Here is a 24,841-nt window from a genome sequence, read left to right as displayed (position 1 = left end):
ATTCTGTTCTCACTAGATTGTTGATTCCATTCAGCATATCATGTAATTCTTCTTCACTTTCACTTAGGATAGCAATGTCACCAGCGAATCGTATCTAATTCTTTCACCTTGAATTTTAATTCAATTCTTGAACCTTTCTTTTATTTCCATCATCGCTTCTTCGATGTACAGATTGAACAGTAGGGAAGGAAAGACTACATCCCTGTCTTAATCAAATGGTTCAAATGGCTCTGAGCACTATGGGACTCAACTGCTGTGGTCATAAGTCCCCTAGAACTTAGAACTAATTAAACCTAACTAACCTAAGGACAGCACACACGTCCATGCCCGAGGCAGGATTCGAACCTGCGACCGTAGCGGTCGTGCGGTTCCAGACTGTAGCGCCTTTAACCGCTCGGCCACTCCGGCCGGCTGTCCTAATCCGCGCGCTTAGTTCTTGGTCGTCCACTCTTATTATTCCCTTCTGTCTCTTGTACATATTTGTATCACCCGTCTCTCCCTATTTCTTACCCGTATTTTCTCAGAATTTCGAACATCTTGTACCATTTTACATTGTCAAACACTTTTTCCAGGTCGATAAATCCTATGAACGTCTCCTGATTTTTCTTTAGTCTTGCTTCTATTATCAGTGTACCGGTAACAAATCTAACAACCTGTCTCTGAATTGTTTCGATAAGGATCCCAAACACTCGAGCAGTACTCAAGAATAGGTCGCACCAGCGTCCTATATGCGATCTGCTTTACCGGTGAAAATTCTCCCAGTAAACAGGAGTCGAGTATTCGCCATCCCTAACGCAGTTCTCACATGCTCGTTCTATTTGATATGGCTTTGCAACGTTAAGACCAGATGTTTAAACGACTCGATTCTGTCAAGCAGGACACTACTAATACTGTTACCGAACATTATAGGTTTGTTCTTCCCATTAATCCGCATTAACTTACATTTTACCACATTTAGACCTAGTTCCTTTTCATCACACCAACTACGAATTTTGTGTAAGTGCTCTTGTATCTTCCTAGAACTTTGACACGTTATTGTACACCAAAGTATTGTCAGTAAACAACCGCAAATTGCTGCCCACCCTGCCCGCCAAATAATGTGTGTATCTGGAGAACAACAGCGGTACTATCACACTTCCCTGGGAAACACTTGATGGTAGCCTCTCCTTCCCTTGCCGGCCAAATATTGGCACGGAAAATTTCATCCGCCACCAGGATTCGAACTCGCTTACCTCTGCCACCGCACAATTATCTGTTAGGTACGCCGAACACGGGGGTGGGGACCAGCTTTCTGTTATATGTCTTATCAGCGTTATATGTGTTACAAAATGATTATTTCCAAAATCGTGAAGCGGGATCCTGAAGAAAAAATTAAACGAAAACAATGTGGTTAATTCTTCGTCAGCATCAGAAGTAAAACTGAGAGAATATCAGTAGTTTCATTCTAGTTCGGTATGAATCCCCAATGAATGGAAGGCAATCTGAACAGAAAGCACCTGCTGTAAGGCGTGACACAGCACTGCATCAGCGGCACAGAGCGGCGAAATCGACGGCGCTGTGGCACGTCTCCACGGGCTGTGTATTATACCTCCAGAGGGGGCAGCCACTAAATTATCTCCCGCCGACTCCATTTCAAAATGGTACCAAGTTAGCCAAGTCAAGTTTCCGAACTCGGAAAACATATTTACTAAACCTCGAACTCGCGGACCTCTTTAAAGTTTGCTCAACTTGCTCGGGTATCTGGGATCTCTGACGGCGACATTAAGTAATAGAGACTACTGCGGCGGGAACGGGACCCCAGGCAGGCCGGTCACCCCTGGCCCCGCCCCGCCCCCTCCCTTTCTCTGCCAGCCCTCCCCCAGGCCACAAAACCCCTTCCCTTCCTTTCCCTTCTCTTCTCCGCGAGCAGCCAGGCGGAACTTTGCCACCCCGTAGTAGAGGAACGAGCAGCGCTGAGGCGGTGGCGTCGTTTGAACCTAATATACTTAACGCTGCTGCTGCAGGAACATTCACTACCAGTTATGTCATTTCTGAAATTACTGTCTCTTTTGCACACTCTGCTACTAGTTTCGTATTCTGTTACGCTTATTATAGAAGGAAAAAGGGTTCGTTTTCGGTTGTTCTAAAGCAAATAGTTCCCACAGAGTTTAATGAATTTAATTTTTTCCTTCAGAGACTACGCGCTGTGTCAGACAGTGACCAAGAATGGGCCTGCTATTTCACTCATTTCTGTAGGAATTATGTAAAATGTTCAATTTAATCGGTTTCCTTTTGTGACAAGTTTTTGCCCTATCGTTTGGTTTTAATTTAAAAAATTACACAACAACGAATTAAAAATATTATTCAAAGATGCTGTAATTCCAGTTCAATCTGACTGGTAAAGCAATACACAGTGAGCAAACGTGAGGCAGATTTTAAGTTATCTCTCTAACGCTCGATCGCCGGCCGGAGTGGCCGAGCGGTTCTAGGAGCTACAGTCTAGAACCGCGCAACCGCTACGGTCGCAGGTTCGAATCCTGCCTCGGGCATGGATGTGTGCGATGTCATTAGATTAGTTAGATTTAAGTAGTTCTAAGTTCTAGGGGACTGATTACCAAAGCAGTTAAGTCCCATAGTGCTCAGAGCCATATGAACCATTTTTAATGCTCGATCACTGATGCGGAAGCAATATTTCAAGAGAATTTCCGCAATTCTGGGTTTGAACAGGAGGCAGATTAAACTAGTGGTGGGACTAATGACTGGCATTGGGAATATAAAGAAACACATGTACATGATAGTTAAAGAAAAAAAAGCGCATAATCTGATTTTTATGATTTAAATAGCTCATGAAAGCGTGAAATTGAGAAAACAATTGCTTTGTTTATAAACAAGTTTCCTGCTACCAGTCACGAGTTCCTTTCAGGAAACAATTCCCATTTTCAAGTGCATTCTCCTCTGCTTACAATGTCATTTTTATGTAACGTTTTTGATGTAAGGTTTTGCTTTCTTTTGTTGGCTTTATTGTAATACTCAAAAACGTACAATTTTATATTAGTTATCGATATTTATGTGTAATTATTGACGAAGTATGGAAGAACTTGTAGTTACAGTTTTCTTATGGTCCGTTTATGCCGAGTCTCACACTTCAAAGTGAATTAGTGAATTTTTTCAGATTCCTCAACAGTATACTTACATAAAAACAGTAACACATCGAAAATAAGCACCATTGTGGTAGATGTAAGTGAATTATGAACAAAATTGTTACCATAAATACCCTCCCCACAAAAGCATATCATACTTTATGGAAGACCTATAAATCGATGAGATGGACAGCATCCTTCCTGTCACTAATGTTGGTAGGAAGAAATATTTTGTAGAGACGGTGGTCGTTGAAAAGGAGAGGATTGGTAGTTCTATGATTGGGTTACATCTAAAAGCATCTTTGTAACTGTTTGCCCATGGAACTTATCCTCGATGTATGCTGTACACAGAACATTGACTGTGATGTTAAACATGTGTGAGACTCTCCACAAATATACCATAAGAAAATTGTAACTACAATTTCTTTCAAATTCCGCCACTAGTTACACATAAAGATCGATAAGTAACTAAAAATTTCGAGTTTTTTGTATATTGCAGTAAAGTCAACAAAAAAGCAAAACCTCATACACCAAAAACATTACGTAAAAAGACATAGTACACAGAGCAACCGGTACTTGAAAGTGAGAATCAGTTCCTAAAACGTGCCGTGCGACTGCTACGGTCGCAGGTTCGAATCCTGCCTCGGGCATGGATGTGTGTGATGTCCTTAGGTTAGTTAGGTTTAAGTAGTTCTAAGTTCTAGGGGACTAATGACCACAGCAGTTGAGTCCCATAGTGCTCAGAGCCATTTGAACCATTTGAGCCCTAAAACGTGTCGTCTGAAGTATAAAAAAAAGAAAATCGTGACTGGTAGCCGAAAAGTTATTATTTCTTTAAAAAACATATAAAAAAAACTAAAGCCCCTATGTACAGACTACATGGCGAGTGGAATGAAACCGCACCACGTGTAATCTTCCAGTGGAAAGTGTTGGGGACCAAAAGATACAGAATAATTGGTTATGAATTCCTGAAGACATTGTGTCTAATAAATAACTAGAAAAGGGTCTCCTACTATTATTTAAGGATTCTGGATGTTTTTAGTAGAATTAGGAGGAGAGAAACCGCACAATAACTCAAATGAGCACTCGTCTGCATTCCACACTTCTTTTCGTACCTCTAATATCCGCCTAAATATATCTAAATGGGTTTCGTTTCAGATTTTTTTGTTAGTGTTACGTTTGTAATGATGTACTACTGATCGCTCTTAGATTGCTTCGCTTAATAGAAGCATACCGGACAAAATATGAGGGGCTTTCAATAATTAATGCAACACATATTTTTCCTGAAGTCAGGTCGGTTTTATTCAGGATTCCAATACGCCATACCATTCCCCATGTTGTTGGACAGAAAACGCTATTTTTTAACATAATCTCCGTTCAATGCGACGGCCTTACGCCGCCTTACTGGAAGTCCTGTAAGCTCACATGCAGTCACTCTACTGCTCGACATCGGAGTCAACGCTTTACTGCATCAATAACCTTCCCGTCTTACACATACTGCTTCCCGCAGACAAGTACTGCTTCATTGGCCAAACAGATGGAAATGAGAGGTGCGAGATCCGGACTGCGGGGTGGATGAGAAAGAACACTTCAAAAGAAGTTTTGTGACCTCCTGTCACGTGCGCAGAATTATGTGACGTCCGACTGAGCAGCGAAGTGTCCGACTGTGATCCGTCGATCACTTCTAATGGGAGTATCCGTACGTTGCAACACTGCGGGAGTCGGACACGCAGGTGGTTGGGCAGGTTTGCGCGACCTTGTTGCGATGAGGACAGACGCCTCGCCTTCGACTCACCGTGCTTTTATTCACTGCCAGGTCTCCGTAGACATTCTGTAAGAGCCTTTGCATAGCACGACGCTCTCTGCTTGGAACGTACCTCAGCTGGAGGCGCCATTTTGAATGCTATGTACAGGCCACCAGCTATCGAAACTTCATGAAACATTAGGGACTGAAGCGAGAATATTCCACGATGTCCCACAACACACTCCGCATTTTTTTTTCGACTGAAATTGGTCGAGAAAAAAAATGTTGCTTTACTTACTGAACGCCTCTCGTACTAGTCACGTACCTTACCAGCGCCTACTGGTTACTGTATATGGTAAATCTCGTACCAACTTGCTCTTTGACGTAAGTCATGGTAGTGTAGTGGTCTGTATCTGCCTGTCGGTTGTATAGAATCAGCGCAGCAAGATGGATCACCCTGCAGACTTGACACAATGGCGGAACGTAGCTATCGTCTTTGGACATGCCCATGGCCATCGCTAAGCGTGAATTTGCCCAATGTGCTAGTTTACCAACGCGGACTGCCCACCGTGTCTATAAGAAACAGTGTACCATTCGAAGGCTTGATTCTAGACCTAAAACCACTGCAGTAAGAAGATATAACAGACGGGAACCAGAGCCGGCTGTCACTCATACCAATCGCAATCCTTTAAAAAAAAATAATTTTTGCAGAAGTCAGATGAGCATAAAATAAGGTTCCGAGACCGGAGAACCCCTTAAAAGTCCATGTATTTGAAGAACAATCGCTTCCTACATCTTCCAGACGTGACCTCGCCTCCTGCTGTCTCTCCTTCACGGACATGACGTGAGCTATTTAATGATATTCTTCACGATGAGATGGAAGGAAAAAGTACACAAGCATGATTCTAGCTCTTATCGACAGCATGGTAGTCGCTGCATTAGACTTGATTGATCGAAACACGGCTCACGATTCAGGTACACGAGTAACGCATAAAACTTCAACATCGATTTTCTCGGAAACTGTAGGCCGTCGCTCGTAAAGCCGCTTACCAGGTACTCTTGACAAGTCCCTTGTAAGACGTTTAGGTCGATGCTATGGAGTTTTGTTCATTTGTGCTCCACTTCTTAGTTCACAACGATGAATATTAGATGTTTACTACTCAAACCTTCTTCACCCATGCTAAGCTAAAATATTTTCCTACCTTTTTCACCAGCCCTCGCAACACTCGTAGACACTGATGCTATTACAGCTCTTTGATCACTGTTGGCCTCTTCTGCGATAAGTGAATCGAAAAGCTCAGGTCTGTTCGTTGCTAGAAAGCCTAAGACGTTACGGGCAGTGGTTGATTCTCAAACTACCTCCTGCAAGTAATTTTCGCACAAGACAATAAAAATAACCTCACTCGAATCCCTATCTCTGGTATCAGTTTTGACCTAAGGACTCGCACACTATACAGATGGAAAACTGAAATCTCCTATTGCGATAACGCGATCAGAAAGCTTACTGACTTCGTTCTGCATGCTCTCTCCGAAGCGCTCCACCACTGCAGCTCCTGCCGCAGACGGTCTGTAAAAGCATCCGATAACCATTTTTCACCCATCTTTGATACTTAAGTTCACCCAGGGTATGTCATATTACCAACCCGTAATATCGTCGTAAGATGTTATTGAATTATTTACTGCTACATATATGTCGCCACCACTGGCATCTAATCTGTTCTTGTAATATAAACCCTAAGAGAAAAAAAGCTAAAAACAAAACGTAACACGAAGGCATTATCCGAATTGGATGCAATTCGGTGGATGTGATTTACACTGACAGGAAAAAAAAAAAGGATTTATTCAAGAGAAAGATTTTCACAAATTGAGCAAGTCAATAACGCTTTGGTCCACCTCTGGCCCTTATGCAAGCAGTTATTCAGCTTGGCATTGATTTATAGAGTTGCTGGATGTCCTCCTGAGGGAGATCGTGCCGAATTCTGCCCAGCTGGCGCGTTAGATCGTCGAAATCGAAGCGAGAGCCACCGCTGAAGACAACTGTACAGACTAAATGACATTCCAGGCCCAACGTGCTCGACGCGACCGCAAATGGTCTTGTCGGTGAACATAGGTCAACGGTAGTCGGCGCTGCGGCGCTGTGAGCTCTGCCCAATTTCTGTGAGCCGCCTGTTAATGTTACTTGTGTTTACTGAATCACCAGTTCCACTTCGGATCGATGATAAATATGCGTCTGGGACTGTGAGTGCCTCTCTGACAGTTTCTTGCTCGTCACGTTCTGTCTTCTGGCCAGGTCGACCCCTCATTTCTTGACTTAGTGTCAGGCCATGGTTCACCCATTCCTGCTAGCATCGTCGAATAATGGCATCTTTCCTTTCACAAGCCAAGTGACTACTCCAACTGACATCTTTAAGCCCAACTACACGTCCTCTCTCAAATGCTGTCATCTGCGTGTATTGTTCAAGCGCCCGTCTACGAGGCATAGTTACTATCCAGATGAGTACACGGAATGAAATTCGAAAAGTCTTTCTGGCATGATATCGATATCTCCTCCGTGTACTACCCTTGCCAGCTGAGCGATGATTTTGCGCTGCAGCGTCACATGTTCATCCATTGGCTGCCAAAGTTAGCAGTTTTGAATTTTCCATCGATACCCATATGAGTAGCAATTTGTGACCAATTTGGATTGTTCCTTCGTGATGCGTCGTTTCTTTTTGTCTTACATTGTATATCTGAATCTTAATTTCGGAGTTTGTTGATATCCATTTTTGATTTCAACTAACGTTATGTTTCGAATTACTAACACCTATTATTATTACCTTTAATAAATGATAGTAATTCTGGGCTCTTTCCATGGGTGCTCCAGCATTTAACAAATACCAAAGGAGCCCTTTGTGTTTCCGATCTGCGGGGAGGAAGTCCTCTGAGAACAGTGTGGCTAACCTGTATTCAAATACGACATGTAATTTATCAATAAGTGTGGGGTTCCACTAACGTAAAAAGAGACTCCATCTGCGCGCCACACATACTCAGCTACTCTTATATCCGCTTCCTACTTCCTGATCTATTCAGAGGGGCCCTACATTTCTCCATCTGGTAGCGGATGTCGAGATATTCGCATCCGATATTGTCGCAGTGGTAACACCGGTTCCCGTCAGATCACCGAAGTTAAGCGCTGTCGGGCTTGGCTAGCACCTGGATGGTTCACCGTCCAGTCTGCCAAGCGCTTTTGGCAAGCGGGGTGCCCTCAGCCCTTATGGGGAAAATTGAGGAGCTTCTTGACTGAGGAGTAGCGGCTCCGGTCACGAAAACTGGCAATGGCCGGGAGAGCGCTGTGCTGACCACATGCCCCTCCATATCTGCATCCAGTGACGCCTACAGGCGAGGATGACACGGCGGTCGGTCAGTATCGTTAGGGTCTTCCGAGACCCGTCCGGACGGAGTTCAGTTAAATTGTCGCAGGGTCGTCTGAGTCTCCACTTCAAACAAGAGGACCACGATCAACTTTGGGTAAGATGTTACAAACAGTGGGTCGAACTTGAATCCTTCTCTCCATGATAGCTACCTTCATCAACCGAGCCAGCCATCTCAATGAAGCGAAGACGGGCACTGAACCCAAGCAGAGAGCGTCATTCTTGTTGACATGAGCTACTACTTCCAGCCGGTAGCATCCATTTCGTTCAGTAGCCGCCGGCAGGACCTCCTCCATACACAGGACGAGATACACTCCTGGAAATTGAAATAAGAACACCGTGAATTCATTGTCCCAGGAAGGGGAAACTTTATTGACACATTCCTGGGGTCAGATACATCACATGATCACACTGACAGAACCACAGGCACATAGACACAGGCAACAGAGCATACACAATGTCGGCACTAGTACAGTGTATATCCACCTTTCGCAGCAATGCAGGCTGCTATTCTCCCATGGAGACGATCGTAGAGATGCTGGCTGTAGTCCTGTGGAACGGCTTGCCATGCCATTTCCACCTGGCGCCTCAGTTGGACCAGCGTTCGTGCTGGACGTGCAGACCGCGTGAGACGACGCTTCATCCAGTCCCAAACATGCTCAATGGGGGACAGATCCGGAGATATTGCTGGCCAGGGTAGTTGACTTGCACCTTCTAGAGCACGTTGGGTGGCACGGGATACATGCGGACGTGCATTGTCCTGTTGGAACAGCAAGTTCCCTTGCCGGTCTAGGAATGGTAGAACGATGGGTTCGATGACGGTTTGGATGTACCGTGCACTATTCAGTGTCCCCTCGACGATCACCAGTGGTGTACGGCCAGTGTAGGAGATCGCTCCCCACACCATGATGCCGGGTGTTGGCCCTGTGTGCCTCGGTCGTATGCAGTCCTGATTGTGGCGCTCACCTGCACGGCGCCAAACACGCATACGACCATCATTGGTACCAAGGCAGAAGCGACTCTCATCGCTGAAGACGACACGTCTCCATTCGTCCCTCCATTCACGCCTGTCGCGACACCACTGGAGGCGGGCTGCACGATGTTGGGGCGTGAGCGGAAGACGGCCTAACGGTGTGCGGGACCGTAGCCCAGCTTCATGGAGACGGTTGCGAATGGTCCTCGCCGATACCCCAGGAGCAACAGTGTCCCTAATTTGCTGGGAAGTGGCGGTGCGGTCCCCTACGGCACTGCGTAGGAGCCTACGGTCTTGGCGTGCATCCGTGCGTCGCTGCGGTCCGGTCCCAGGTCGACGGGCACGTGCACCTTCCGCCGACCACTGGCGACTACATCGATGTACTGTGGAGACCTCATGCCCCACGTGTTGAGCAATTCGGCGGTACGTCCACCCGGCCTCCCGCATGCCCACTATACGCCCTCGCTCAAAGTCCGTCAACTGCACATACGGTTCACGTCCACGCTGTCGCGGCATGCTACCAGTGTTAAAGACTGCGATGGAGCTCCGTATGCCACGGCAAACTGGCTGACACTGACGGCGGCGGTGCACAAATGCTGCGCAGCTAGCGCCATTCGACGGCCAACACCGCAGTTCCTGGTGTGTCCGCTGTGCCGTGCGTGTGATCATTGCTTGTACAGCCCTCTCGCAGTGTCCGGAGCAAGTATGGTGGGTCTGACACACCGGTGTCAATGTGTTCTTTTTTCCATTTCCAGGAGTGTATAATGGCTGACGTACTAGGTGCGCACTGGCCTTCTTTAACGACATGCCTGATATCTCACTGATGGGCCCCATTGCCCGCCTAAGTTGGAACTCCCAGTGTTCATCGTACCCATCCTCCTCATTCAACTCCAAGGGATTGTGTACAGTTCTCAACTTCGTTTTAGTGCATGTACTGATATACTGAAGCGTCCTGCTCGTGTTTCCTCAGCATGGTAAATTGGAAATTTGTGGTAAGGACTATGGGGCCAAACTGCTGAGGTCATCGGTACCTAGGCTTACTCACTACTTAATCTAACTTAAACTAATTTATGCTAAGGAGAATACATACACCCATACCCGAGGGAGAACTCGAACCTCCAAAGGGGGGAAGCCACGCGAACCGTGACAAGACGGCTGAGACCGCACAGCTCCTCGGCATGGTATATGTGAATGTATTTGCCGTGTTGATAAATGTTTGGGAAGTGTAATGACATTCTTGGTGTAATGTATGGCTATGGAATGAATACATGGAGTAGGTTTAGCCCTATGCTGGCACGAAGCTTACTAAACTCACAAGGCACTACCGAAAGCGCCAAACTTGATGGCCCCTACAGCTCATGGTCAACATACTCGTTGGCTTGAAAAATAGCAAAGACGTTTGATTTTTAGTGGTGATGAAATATTCCACGAATCTTCTCTCATCCTCTTTTCGACTGTATCTTAGTCACAACATCCAGATTCAAGAATTCAAAATGGCTGCTCAGAGGCACAGCGCACTGATATCTGTTTGCGTTAGATACTTCTTCTATGGAGATGGGTAGTATCTTTTAAGTACCAGCGGAGTACTTATGTTACTGCTCCTGACGACGTTAGAGTCCTGATCCTTGTGCAAACCTTGCCATCATAAGGCTGTTATTTCCAGACTCCATTCCGAAAGAAAACAAGAATATCGGTTACTTTTGAGTACATTGTGGGAGTGAACAGTGATCAATGTTGTTACAAACATTTACTATCAAAAACAGTCTTGATCATAAATTATTTATTCCAGTGGCTGATTTCGAACACAACTCTAGTTATCATCAGACCGGTGAGTGAGAACCTCCTTCTGGTGGTAAATCACTACTGCAAAAGTACATATTACACATCTCTTGCCAATTCGGTACAGTGGGCAAAAAAGACGTGCAGAGCTAAGGTACAGAATTAAGCTAGTGTTTGTACAAGAGATCCTGAGGTACTGGTGAAATTCCAGTTGCACACGTCCGCCCCCTCTCCGGGTATCAGGTGGCGGGTTTAGTGTCACAGAGTCCGTGTGGCAATTTTTGGAGTTCGACCTCTACTTCAACTATAGCTCCGACCACACCCCAGGGCAACGCCTCGTGCACATAAAAAGGCCGCACTGTTCTCCACAGTAGTAGGGGCATCGCTGGCACTTCCTGCAAGTGAATGCACAGTCAGCTACCCGCTAAGAATCGGAAACTTAATGCGTAGGAGTAACCTAGAAATCTTCGGAGGTGTTCAGTCTGTGCCACAGCTCTCGCCTGTCACCCGTGGCTGAGAATCCAAGTCTTCACTCCTACTGTCCGTCAGTGTAGACCTAGTTCCGACGAAACACACTCAGTTCGACGAGAAATTCTCCAAGGCTGCGAGTCGGCCCGGCACTGCATCCCGATTTGATGCAAAGTAGTGATTTACCACAAGAAGGAGGTTCTCACTCATTGGTCTGAAGATGACCACAGTTGTGGCCGAAACCAGTCACCGGAATAAATTTGTGATCAAGACTGTTTTTTAAAGTAAAAATATCACTCTCGAATAAGTGGGGCCTTTAAAAACATAATCACCAGTAGTCCCTCCATGTTGTTGTTATGGTCATCAGTCCTGAGACTGGTTTGATGCAGCTCTCCATGCTACTCTATCCTGTGCAAGCCTCTTCATCTCTCCGTTCCTACTGCAGCCTACATCCTTCTGAATCACTCTACGATTTTTACCCTCCACCCTGCCCTCCAGTACTAAATTGGTGATCCCTTGATGCCTCAGAACATGTCCTACCAACGGATCCCTTCTTCTAGTCAAGTTGTGCCACAAACTCCTCTTCTCCCCAATTCTATTCAATACCTCCTCATTAGTAATCTGATCTACCCATCTAATCTTCAGCATTCTTCTGTAGCACCACATTTCGAAAGCTTCTATTCTCTTCTTGTCTAAACTATTTACCGTCCATGTTTCACTTCCATACATGGCTACACTCCATACAAATACTTTCAGAAACAACTTCCTGACACTTAAATCAATACTCGACGTTAACAAATTTCTCTTCTTCAGAAACGATTTCCTTGCCATTGCCAGTCTACATTTTATATCCTCTCTACTTCGACCATCATCAGTTATTTTGCTCCCCAAACAGCAAAACTCGTTTACTACTTTAAGTGTCTCATTTCCTAATCTAATTCCCGCAGCATCACCCGACTTAATTAGACTACATTCCATTATCCTCGTTTTGCTTTTGTCGATGTTCATCTTATATCGTCCTTTCAAGACACTGTCCATTCCATTCAACTGCTCTTCCAAGTCCTTTGCTGTCTCTGACTGAATTACAATGTCAGCGGCGAACCTCAAAGTTTTTATTTCTTCAAAATGGATTTTAATACCAACTCCGAATTTTTCTTTCGTTTCCTTTACTGCTTGCTCAATATACAGATTGAATAGCATCGGGGAGAGGCTACAACCCTGTGTCACTCCCTTCCCAACCACTGCTTCCCTTTCATGTCCCTCAAATCTTATAACTGCCATCTGCTTTCTGTACAAATTGTAAATAACCTTTCGCTCCATGTATTTTACCCCTGCCACCTTCAGAATTTGAAAGAGAGTATTCCAGTCAACATTGTCAAAAGCTTTCTCTAAGTCTACAAATGCTAGAAAAGTAGGTTTGCCTTTCCTCCATAAGAAACTGAAAGCTTACGGATCATGGCGAAATGGTGCTAGCAGCAAGGCAGGATAGTATGAGCTCGGAGTACCGGTGCGGCCTCGCGAGTCGCTGAGATCGATGACACGGCGTGCGTGCGCGCGTGTGTTACGTGGTGTCCCAGTGACCTCGCCCTGCGGGTACCTGCCGCGCCGTGGGAGGGCCGCGCGGCGCCACGGCGAATGCGCGCCGAGTTTTAAAACATGCAGCCGCGCGGTTGTAGACGCGAGAAGGGGAAGCGGCAGCGAGGAATGACTGCTCTCTCTACATGCGCCCAGCCTGCGGCAAACGTAGGTCAACGACAGACAATGAAAGCTCCGCGAGAAACAGAGTAAAGCGTGCTCTAACATCTACCCTACAGGAAAATGAAAGAAAAAAGAACACCAAGAATTCATCGAGCTATCAGTGGGAGTTTTATTGACACACTCTGTAGGACGATACAACAAATGATCATGACGACAGGGCCATATCCATCTGAGCACACACGTCGACAGGGCATGCGAAACTCCAAGGCTACTATCTTGTATACTCGCATTTTGCATTAATGGTGGCTGAAATTCTCGTATGGAGACGATAGAGGTGAAAAATGTAGTGCCGGCGGTAGTGGCCGAGCGGTTCTAGGCGCTACAGTCTGGAACCGCGCGACCACGACGGTCGCAGGTTCGAATCCTGCCTCGGGTATGGATGTGTGTGATGTTCTTAGGTTAGTTAGGTTTAAGTAGTTCTCAGTTCTAGGGGACTGATGACCTCAGCAGTTAAGTCCCATAGTGCTCAGAGCCATTTCAACCATTTTTGAACCAAATGTAGTCTTGCGGAATGACCAGCCAAGAAATTTCCATCTGGTGCCTCAATTGGTCTACATCTTCTTCCGGTCTTGCAGACCGCGCAAAATGACTTTCCATCCAGTCCCAAACATATTAAGTGGGGAACATAATGGGGTGTTGTGTTGGCCAGGGTAGTTGTACACTTGGACAGCACGTTGTGTGGCATGGGATACAAGTAGACGTGCATTGTCTTGTTGGAAAAGCACATCGCCTTGTTGGTGTACGAATAATTTCTCAATGGGTTGAATAACGTTTTCGATGTATCATGCACTGTTCAATGTTCCCTATACGATCGCGAGAGTCTCCGGCCATTGTAAGATAGAGCTCCACACACCATGATTCCAGGTAATTGTTCCTTTGGCCTCTGTCGTACATACTCCAGACGTTGGCCCTCACCTGCGTGACGCCACACACGCGTACGACCATCATTCGCACCAAGGCAGAAGTGACTCTCATCACTGAAAACAACATTCGTCCTTCACAACCGCCTATCGCGACACCACTGCAGGTGGCCTGTTCTATGTTGTAGCGTGAGCATAAGACTCCCTAAAGGCACGCGCGATCATAAACCAGTTTCATGGAGACGATTCCGTTAATATTCCACCAGAAAGAGGCTACCTAATTTGTTGTCAAGTAGCGGTGTGGTGCGATACGGCACTTCAGAAGATGCGACGGTCTTGGCGTGCATCTGTGCGTCGCCGCTGTCCGGACACAGGTTGATGGATATCCACACCTTCTGTTGGACACGCATGACAACACCGATGCACTGTGGAGACCTCTCGACCCAAGCGTAGCGTGGTTCTGCCACATGACCAACCAGTCTGCCGCAGGCCCACTATACGCCCTCGCTCAGACTCCGTCAATATCACGAAAGTTTCACATCCACGCCGTCGTAGCATGCTGACAAAGTTATACAGACGGAGCTCCGCATTTCACGGCAAACTGTCTGTAGTTGGCTTTGGAGGTGAACAACAGGTGATAAATTTGTAACATTCCACGGCTGATAACGCTGTCCTGGCTCGTCTGCAGAGATGGGCGTTTGACCATCGCCTTAACAGCCCCGTAGTAGTGTCCCGTGCAAGTATGGCAGGCCTTACACACTTGCTTAAGGTTTTCTTTTTTCGTTTTCCAGTAGTGTATATCCACATCTACATCACTACTCTACATTTCTCACTGCCTGATAGTGGATTCACCGAACCAATTTTAAACTGTTTCCCTACCGTTCCACTGTCGAACAGTCCGGGTAAAATTTAACAGTCAAATCTCCCCGTACGAGCTCTCGTTTATCGTATTTTATTGCTATGATCATTTCTCCCTGTGTAGGCCAGCGTAAAAAAAATAGGCTGTCTCGCTACCGGAAGAGAAAATTGGAAACTGAGCTTTTGTGACAAAACATGCCGCAAAGGAACACGCCTTTGTTTTAACGATTGCCACCCCAACTTGCGTATAATACCCTCAACACTTTTTTGGTTTAGTGACCACGGTGTTTGAGCGTCAAGCGGGTGAGCCGTATTCAGAACACCATCGTCCCATTTTCTTTTCTTTTTTTCGCTATTCGCTGTATTCAAATTTGCGTCTGTGTCGTGCTGTAACGTCCGTTTTCAACAGCGAGGTGTAAGGTAGGGACCCATAATGACAGTTGATTCTGCACAACTACTCTATTAGCAGCTGAAAGGAAGTGGTTTTCGAATGGGAACCGTGAACATTTGGTGATAAGGCTACAAGTCAACTGAATCCTCCACCGGAAAACACCTGTGGTGTGTCATACAGGGCATTAGTCACAGTACGTATCTCATTTGATAGGAATCCCTTATCGACGCACCTAATTTGTACGTCCAGTAAGTGAGTGAGATACACCTCCTTGCCCGATTTACGTGTTCGTATGAATGTGAATATGATCACTGCCAAGGAGATGATGGAAACACAATAGTTTGTCACATAAGCTGCAACAAATAAACATAACAGTTCGACAATCATACAGTTTCTCTGTGCCCTGTCAATGTTTTTAACGTTGCGTTCCGTTTTCACTCTTGATTTCCTTTGTTGTAACGTAGTTCACACCCACAATTTTTTTGTCGTATCTGTGAGATATCTGTGCACCTGCTGTCACTATTCATCACATTTACTTGCGACTGTAACGCGTTCTTACCTTGTGACTCATATTCTATAACCACTGTATACTATGAAATCTGCCAAAGAGAACAAACATTTCAGTGACCGGATGGTCAGTTCCTTATATATATTATAATAATGGATGACACGAGGGAATGTTGAACACGTCTCGTCCTGTTTACATTCCAACACCGTGACCACTTAACCACGACGCCACAACTGTTCGACCTTGGACCGTTCACTGTTTTCATTTTTCGTTTTTTTTCAACTGCTTCCTGTTTCCATGCTTGATCCGTGTTCAGTTTTTGACGGACTGTCCACTGGACCCTCTTACCGCTAAATCTGAGAGGGGTGCGATGGGGAGTTTCCCTTGCAGGTATCTGGCTATTGTATCAGAACACTCTGAAAGGAATATAATTGGTATACAATCTGGACCCGAGGATTAGCCTTATTATTTTAAGCTGCTTTACTGCACCGAGGACATCGACTTGTAGGATACTCATGTTGGCAGCAGTTCGTGATTCGAATTCTGGAATAGTTACTTCATCTTCTTTGGTGAAGAAATTTCCGAAAACTGTAGTCAGTAACTCCACTTTAGTGACACAGGTATCGGTAACATTACCACGGCTGTCGCGCAGATATTGACTGTCACAAAGGAATAAAAGACATTACCTGCCAGTGGGCATTCACTTATTTCATTGTGACAACCTGAAAATATGTTGTAGACCGGGATTCGAACACAGATCTCATGTTTACTAGGCAGATACCGCGACCACTATACAATCAGGACACAGCGGTCACCACATCCACACGGACCACGCCATCGTGCATCCCGTCACTCCCAGATTCTCAACTGATGACGTGGTAAACCTGCTCATTAGGCTCATTACTTGCGGCATCTCGCTGATTCCCGTAAGGTTTCGAGCTATGTGTGCATCCACACTGAGGGCATCATTGGCTGTCATCGCCTTAATTTCAGAAGTGGTGTCGGTTCTTTCGGACATGTCGGAAAGAACAATGTCATTTTGATCCTGCAGTCTCTATGAATCAAAACGCAAAGAAATTAAAGACATTAGCTGCCAATGGGCATTGATTTACGTCAACGGGGGAAGTTGAAAATTTGGGGCAGCCAGGGTTTGAACACGGTTCTCCTGCTTACTGGGTAGATGCGCTGACCTCAGCGACATTCGCGCACAGCGGTCACCACACTCGCACGGACTACCCTAGCACGCCTCACGTCAGACCCACATCCTCAACTTATACCACACACTACCGATGTAGTGCCCTGCACATTAGCCTCATTACTTGCAACAACTCGCCGATTCCCGTAAGGGTCAGTGCAACCGCACTGAACTGATCATTGACCGTCATCTCGTTAATTATACATGTGATTCATGAATCGTTCAGAAATCAGTCACAGAAACTGCTTCCCTTAAACTCCTCAACAGCGTTTCGCGCAATCCTCTTTCTATGCCCTCCAAGAATTTCCATATAATTCAAGGATAACTTCCACGATCCTCTCGTTTCGACCGAAGCGACTGGCAGCAAATTTAGCAGCACCTCTCTCCATTATTTCGATGTCTTCAAATGACTGGCTAGCGTGGGGATACCAAATACCATAGCATTACTCAAGATTTGGTAGGACAAGCGTTCTGTACTAGGTTGTATTTATAGATGCGACACTCTCTCCCAGAATTCTCGTAATAAAACGTTGTCGGCGACTCGTCTTCCCTACAAGCGACCTCATGTCCTCAATCCATCTTACCTCTTTCCTCAACGTTATCCCCAGATATTTAATCTGCGTGACTGAGTCAAGCAGCTTAGCATTAATACTATATTTTAAATTGTTGTTATTAAGCTCTCACACCAATTTAAATTTTGCACGTCTTTTTATCTCTGTGCAGTTACTTCAGTCTACATGAGCTTGAACTTGCTTACTGATGTCAGCCATCTCTATTTCACGTTCAAGAATAGCTGTGCTGCCCATCCGCACTAACAGTTACCGACATTTAAAGGAAGCTTCCATTCATGATGAGTCAAAGTATTCCAATACTTAGGGAATGATTGTAGCAGAACAAATGAATTCTGAGCTGTCGATCTAGGCAATGTCGTAGTGGAGGTGGTTTGCCATTGCCTACTTCAGACCGTTATGAGATGACAAATCTGTGTATACGTCATGTGAATGACTGTGATGAGAACTTTCGCTGTGTGTTTAGGGTGTTAAAAAAAAGTTTCGAATACTTTGGGAGGTGGCAGTACTCATCGAAACAAGAGAAATAAGTCCAATAAACAAGGGTCCGGAAATGCATACTTCCTGCGATAATCACGTGTTTACAGGAGGTGTTCAACATGGTGTCCATTCATGGTAATGCACCCCTCTGCCCTTCGGCGTAAGGAATGACGCACTCTTTGAAGTTTACCCGGTTGTTGTTGTACCTGCTGGCTGACACGCATTGAAGACACGACTCGAAAGTGTCCGCACATCGCTGAATGGGGTGGCGTAGAACAATCCTTCAAGAGTCCTCTTAAATAAAAGTCTGGAGAAATCAGGTCTAGGGAAATGGCAGGCAAAGGTGTGGGCTCTCCCGACCAGTCCAACAATTCTTAAATGTCTGTGTCAGATGTTCGCGCACATTGGGATGAAAGTGTGTTAGTGCGCAATGATGCATGAACCACAGTGGTATTCGTTAATACAGCACCACAGCCTGGAGCAAGGTAGGCAATACATTAATGACGAAGTCCCAGTTAACCTTCGTGGTAGCACGTGTGGGCCTACTAATCTTTCACCAAGTACCCCTGTCCATCCATTGGTTGAGAATCGGTGTTGATGCCCTCTTTCCTGAATTACAAAAATGGTTCAAATGGCTCTGAGCACTATGGGACTTAACAACTGAGGTCATCAGAACTACTTAAACCTAACGAACCTAAGGACATCACACACGTCCATGCCCGAGGCAGGATTCGAACCTGCGACCGTAGCGGTCGCGCAGTTCCAGACTGTAGCGCCTAGAACCGCTCGACTACTCCGCCTGAATTACATGTGCCCATACATGCTGGTAATGGGAATTCACAAAACCATCACTTGTGAATCCTCCATCACCGGTAAGTAAAATCTTGGATGTGAACAGTGGATTTGCGGCACCGTCTGCAAGAGCCACAGACAGAACCGCCGTCGGGCATGATGATTCTGTGGCCTTAGGGCCTCAGCGCGCTGTAGATGATATGGTTAGAGCAGTTTTCATGAAGTATCCCCCAGATGAGAGTGTGAGACACGCCTTCTGCTGTTGCTAATCGTCGCACACTGGTCCCAGGAGTTTCTTCTACCGAACGTAGCACACGTTCTTCCGTGCCAGGCGTGCGGACTTTGCAGGGCCTTTTATTGACAAGTATTCCGAAATGCAAGGATACCTGTGTCCCTCAAACGCTGGAAAAGTCTGCCGAACATCTTAGCAGAGGGCACTCTGCGCCGTGAATGTTTTTCAGCGTAGACGGCACGGGCTAGCAGGCTACGTCCATTTGCCAGACGATGGCAGAATATCATATCAGTCTTTCGCTTGTCGAGTAGAAGGCGTCCATTGCTAACAAGTGGTGAACGAGAGAAAATATAAAGGTGTTACACCATTTGTATGTACAAATAGCGCAATAACAGAAAACACGTAAGTGGATCCGCGTTTGGAAGAAGGTAAAACACCAAGATACGTGCCCAAGGTTGACGGCACTGTACAATAAGGAACGCAAACACGACAAAAACAAACGTAGACTACAACACGATTGGCGCCACACAACTGACTGCAGACCACACAGTGGTAGCTAGAGTACTGTGAGTAAGACACCGTGATACCCTGTCGACACGTTTGACGGAGCCCCAATGCAACGATTGTGCTAATATTCACAACCAAGCGTCGCGCAGCACTTCCTATGAACACGTGTTTATCCCGGAAAGTATGCGTTCTGGGCCCATGTTTATGGACTTATTTTTCTTGTTTAGATGGGTACTAATACCTCTCAAATTATTCGACACTTCTTTCGAACACCCTCTATTGTCCGGTTTGTGGTGTAACGCGTGAAGTGGAGGGAGAGGGTGAAACCCGGTGCCGGCGCATAGCCATTTCCTAACCAGCACCAAGGGACCGTCGAGGCTAAGGTAGCCATCCGGCCGACGTATCACCACCAACGGAGTCACATGATCTCACTTCAAGAGAGACTGCGAAGGGGTTTGGAATTTAAACCAGGACATTTGTCCAGGAACGTTACGCCACCACGTCTTCTCACCTTGCCGGTGAAATAATTGCAGTGATAATTTTCTGTTACCAGGATTCGAACCTGGATATCTCCTAGTCGAGCGCCATCACGTAAGCGTGCGCTAGCGACCTCGGCAACGGGGCTTCATTCAGAGCGCCAAATAGAAATCCCGTTCAGATTTTAACTACGTGGACGCTGCTCCTGTAACTCAAATTCTTCAAATGACCTTCAAATAATTCATTTGCGTGTTAAATGTTCCAGCAGCAGAAAGCAGCCAAGTAAAATCAATAAAATGTGTTCTTTCCTCGACATGTAATGGTCAAGACACTATTTTTTTGGATGTGAAACGATGTTAGTAAAGGAAGTTCATGTACAACAGTTCTGAAACTCCATAGTTGGGAATATGAACAAAATATTATAAAATACATGAATAGGTTAGTCGACCTGCCAAGTTAGCCGAGAGCTCTAATGTGCTGCTTCCTGGACTCGCGTAGGCGCGCCGGCCCTGGTTCGAATCCGCCCAGCGGATTAACGACGTGTGCCGCGCGGGATTAGCCGAGCGGTCTTATGCGCTGTAGTCATGGACTGTGCGGCTGGTCCTGGCGGAGGTTCGAGTCCTCCCTCGGGCATAGGTGTATGTGTTTGTCTATAGGATAATTTAGGTTAAGTAGTGTGTAACCTTAGGGACTGATGACCTTAGCAGTTAAGTCCCGTAAGATTTCACACACATTTGAACGTGTTTGATTAACGACGTGGGCCGGCCTGGATGCGGATTTTACGCGGTTTTCCAGATCCCTCTAGGTGCATACCGATCTGTTCTCCATATCCCGCCTCAGTTGACTCGCAGACATTTGAAACACGTTCACACAATTTCAACATTGCTGATAATTGGATTCTGCATCACGATAATGCGCCATCCCATACTGCTCTGTAAGTACAGCAATTTTTAACCTTAAAACAAGTTTCAGTACTACCACAGCCACCTTATTCACCAGAAATCTCTTTGTGCGGCTTTTTTCTACTTTCAAGAGTCAAAACAGCCGTCAAGGGACACCATTGTCAAACAACACATTATGTCCAAAAACCTGTGACGAGGGTCTTGGGGCATATTACAGAAGATGAGTTCCAGAAATTTTACCATAAATGGCAGAAGCGCTGGAAAAAGTGTGTGCACTCAGAAGGGAACTACTTTGAAGAAGACAACACTAAACTTTACTAAAACAGTAAGCAAAATTTTTTTTTCAGATCACTCTCATTACTTTATTGTTGCACCTCGTATAATATGTAATACAATATGTGACATATAATTGAAATATGTAAGTATGAAATTATATACTAATAAAATGTCTTTTATTATTATTATTATTATTATTATTATTGTTATTATTATTATCATCATCATCATTATTATTATTATGTTATTTTTCTGTATCATGGACCTCAACGACTTCATCTCTGATAAATGCAGTTTGGGATGAGTCACTCTTTGTGTTGGTGTGTATTTCTAAAAACATACGCTAGGATTGGTTTGAAGTAGCTATTTTACTGTCCTACTGGACTCCCATAGACGCAGTATAACATGATAGTAAAAGAGTGAGCTATTCTGAATATTATTTGGAACTGAAACTTATTTGGAACTGAATCTCATTTGGAACGTCTTTCATGACTAAACTGCCTTGAGAAATTACGCTTCCAAGGCAAGCAAAGTTTTCCACACTTCCCAGCGGGTAATTACGAAGTGTAATGTTTCCTAGTCACCTGTAACTTTTCGCTGCCACTACTTCTGATTTCCTAGATATGACAACAATTTAAGAATTAGAAATGTAACTGAAACTTCAGTGTCTGACAAAAAAATTAAACACCAATAAAGGATGGAGGAAACGAAGCCGGCCAGGGTGGCCGAGCGGTTCTAGGCGCTACAGTCTGGAACCGCACGACCGCTACAGTCGCTGGCTCGAATCCTGCCTCGGGCATGGATGTGTGTGATGTCCTTAGGTTAGTTAGGTTTAAGTAGTTCTAAGTTCTAAGGGACTGATGACCTTAATAGTTAAATCCCATAGTGCTCAGAGCCATTTGAACCATTTGAGGAAAGGAAATTAAGCTTGACGTATTGAGAGGGTATGTTTTGTCATTGCAGTTATTATAAAACTGAGTAAAACTGACAAAGAACTTGGCAGTATCATATGTCAAAAACAATGACTCTAAGCACTATGGGACCTAACATCTGAGGTCATCAGTCCTCTAGACTTAGAACTACTTAAACCTAACTAACCTAAGGACATCACACACATCCATGCCCGAGGCAGGGTTCGAGAGTGCGACGGCAGCAGGAGCGCGGCTCCGGACTGAAGCGCCTACAACTGCTCGTCCACAACGGCCGGCTATCATGTATCAGTGTGACGTTGCACCTACTCTGGTCTGGATGGATACTGTGACGCGATTGTGAGGGGGAATCATAAATCTGTTACACTCTATCCGGAGGCAAACTGGTCCACAGCTTTTATAACTGATCCCTGATACCTTGGATACTGTCATCGGGATGGGGTAGATGTGCGAACTAGTCTCATACATGTTCTTTTGGGGACACATCTGGCGTCTTCCTGGTCATGAGATTACCTCAGCACCATGTAGATGGTTCATAGAGGCACTTGCCGTGTGTGAATGGGCATTGTTTCTGTTTAAAATGGTAGCACGATACTGTCGCTTCAGAAGTAACACACGAGGACGCAGAATATCCGGCACATACTGATGCGCCATTCCCCTAGTACCTTGTAGCCGCGACCTAAAGTTATGCCTGATGGCTCCCTATACTTGATGCCAGGATTACCGTTTCTGCGCTTCTCCAGAACATTTGAGGAATGGCACTTCTCCCTAGGACACCGCTATACTCGCCGACGATGACCATCTAGGGTAGTGGTGAATCGTCATTCAACACTGGACACACTGCGATGCCACTCATCAGGACCAGACGGTTCACGGTTGTGGCGCCAAACCAAACGGAGACGTTTGTGTTGTGGTATTAATGGCAGCTGAAGCGTGGGAATATAATTCCCGAGTCCTGCTGCTGGTAACGCCACTTAACCTGTATGACACGGAATGTAGCTAGGAGTCCGTAACGTGTTTCCGAATGACGAGCGCAGATGTGGTTACGATCTGCTTGCAGTACAATACGACGATTCTCCCTTGTGGTCAGGCGTCGCTGACCGAAACCTTGTAAACGAGTGCGTACCACATTGTTCCCATGCAGTCCAACATCAGGCTGCCGTCACATCCGAACGCCACACATATTTGGACACTGCACGATTCGACCAGTCGACTAAATTGGCAACCATAATGAGGACATTTGCAAAAACAGACATAATGTCTGATGGGATAGCAATCAGTGATTGTGTAATGTTACTTATAACCCGTCTTGATTGCAAATTTTTTTTATTCATATGACCGGTTTCGGTTCATCCAGAACCATCTTCAGATCAATTACGGGAATAACTCGTCCAAATCCAGCAACTTTTACGCGTCACGCAGCATGTGAAAGTTGCTGGATTTGGACGAGTTACTCCTGTAACTAAGATATCAGATCTGAAGATGGTTCTGGATGAACCGAAATCGGTCATATGAATAAAACAATTTTGCAATCAAGACGGGTTATAAGTAACATTACATAATGAGGACCGTTTCGGACTCTGGCAGTTGGTGATAACGCTGTCTCAAATGAGAACGCAGCAGCACCGTGTCCTTCATAGTTATCACTCAACATCCGTCGCTGTTCACACCTCATATATAACTTAGCAGACCTGGTAACAACACTAAATACAAACAATACTAGTGGACTCTTGTGGCCGCCCAATCTGTCAAAGAGAATTGCGACTCCCTTCATCTAGATACTAGTCGATAGTGTGAACACAACACTGTGTTCCGGGTGCTTCAGCTTCTCTTCAGGCGGCGAAGAATATTTCTTTAAGGGGAGGTTTACTATCTTTTGGTTCCAAAAATCGATTTTTAATAGCATTTTTGGATCCATAAAAGTGTTTAGAATCCACCGCTGAAACGGTTTTTCCTAATACGGAACGGAAACGTTTGTTATTCGCGGTTGGACAAAAGAAAATGCACCTGTCGAAATCGCCCTTCTTCACGTACCAGTTTTTTTGCTTTCGGAGGACGCGTTATTGTACCTGTGCTTGGGAGGAAACACACAAAATTCAAATGAAAGTTTGAACGCGTGTGTTTGGAAGTTAGCCCCCAAGCATTTGCATTCTGCTGCGAAGATTGTGGAGATTGCGACCTGCCTGGCAGTGAGCAGCTTCAACGAAAGGTATTCAGCAATTCTGAAGATCATGACAACGATGGACGTCACCCTGGGACTCTATTCGACGCAGTTCGCCAAGCATTCGGACAAGCACCGGATTCGAGCGGCCGAAAACCGCTTGTCACCGGCCGTGCGAGGGGCTCTGGAGCAGCGCAGGACGGCCCAGATCGATCAGGACGCCCTCTATGAGGAAGAGGAAGGACTAGTTTATGGACACGGAATAGCGGATTGAATGTACGTTGCATAATAGTGCATTTATATGTGGTCAAAATTTCAAACGCGTTTTTTCTTGAAATGACTTTTTTTTTATCGCACGGTATGGCAACTTCAAATATACTGAACCGATTGGCATGATTCTTTGTTTCCGACGAAGGTAACGAAAGTTGTAGCACTTTTATTCCGATCCATCAA

Source organism: Schistocerca piceifrons, chromosome 2 (assembly GCF_021461385.2).
Source record: "Schistocerca piceifrons isolate TAMUIC-IGC-003096 chromosome 2, iqSchPice1.1, whole genome shotgun sequence".
Taxonomy (NCBI): domain Eukaryota; kingdom Metazoa; phylum Arthropoda; class Insecta; order Orthoptera; family Acrididae; genus Schistocerca; species Schistocerca piceifrons.
The sequence above is the reverse complement of the archived record's forward strand: the minus strand, read 5'-3'. Positions refer to the sequence as shown.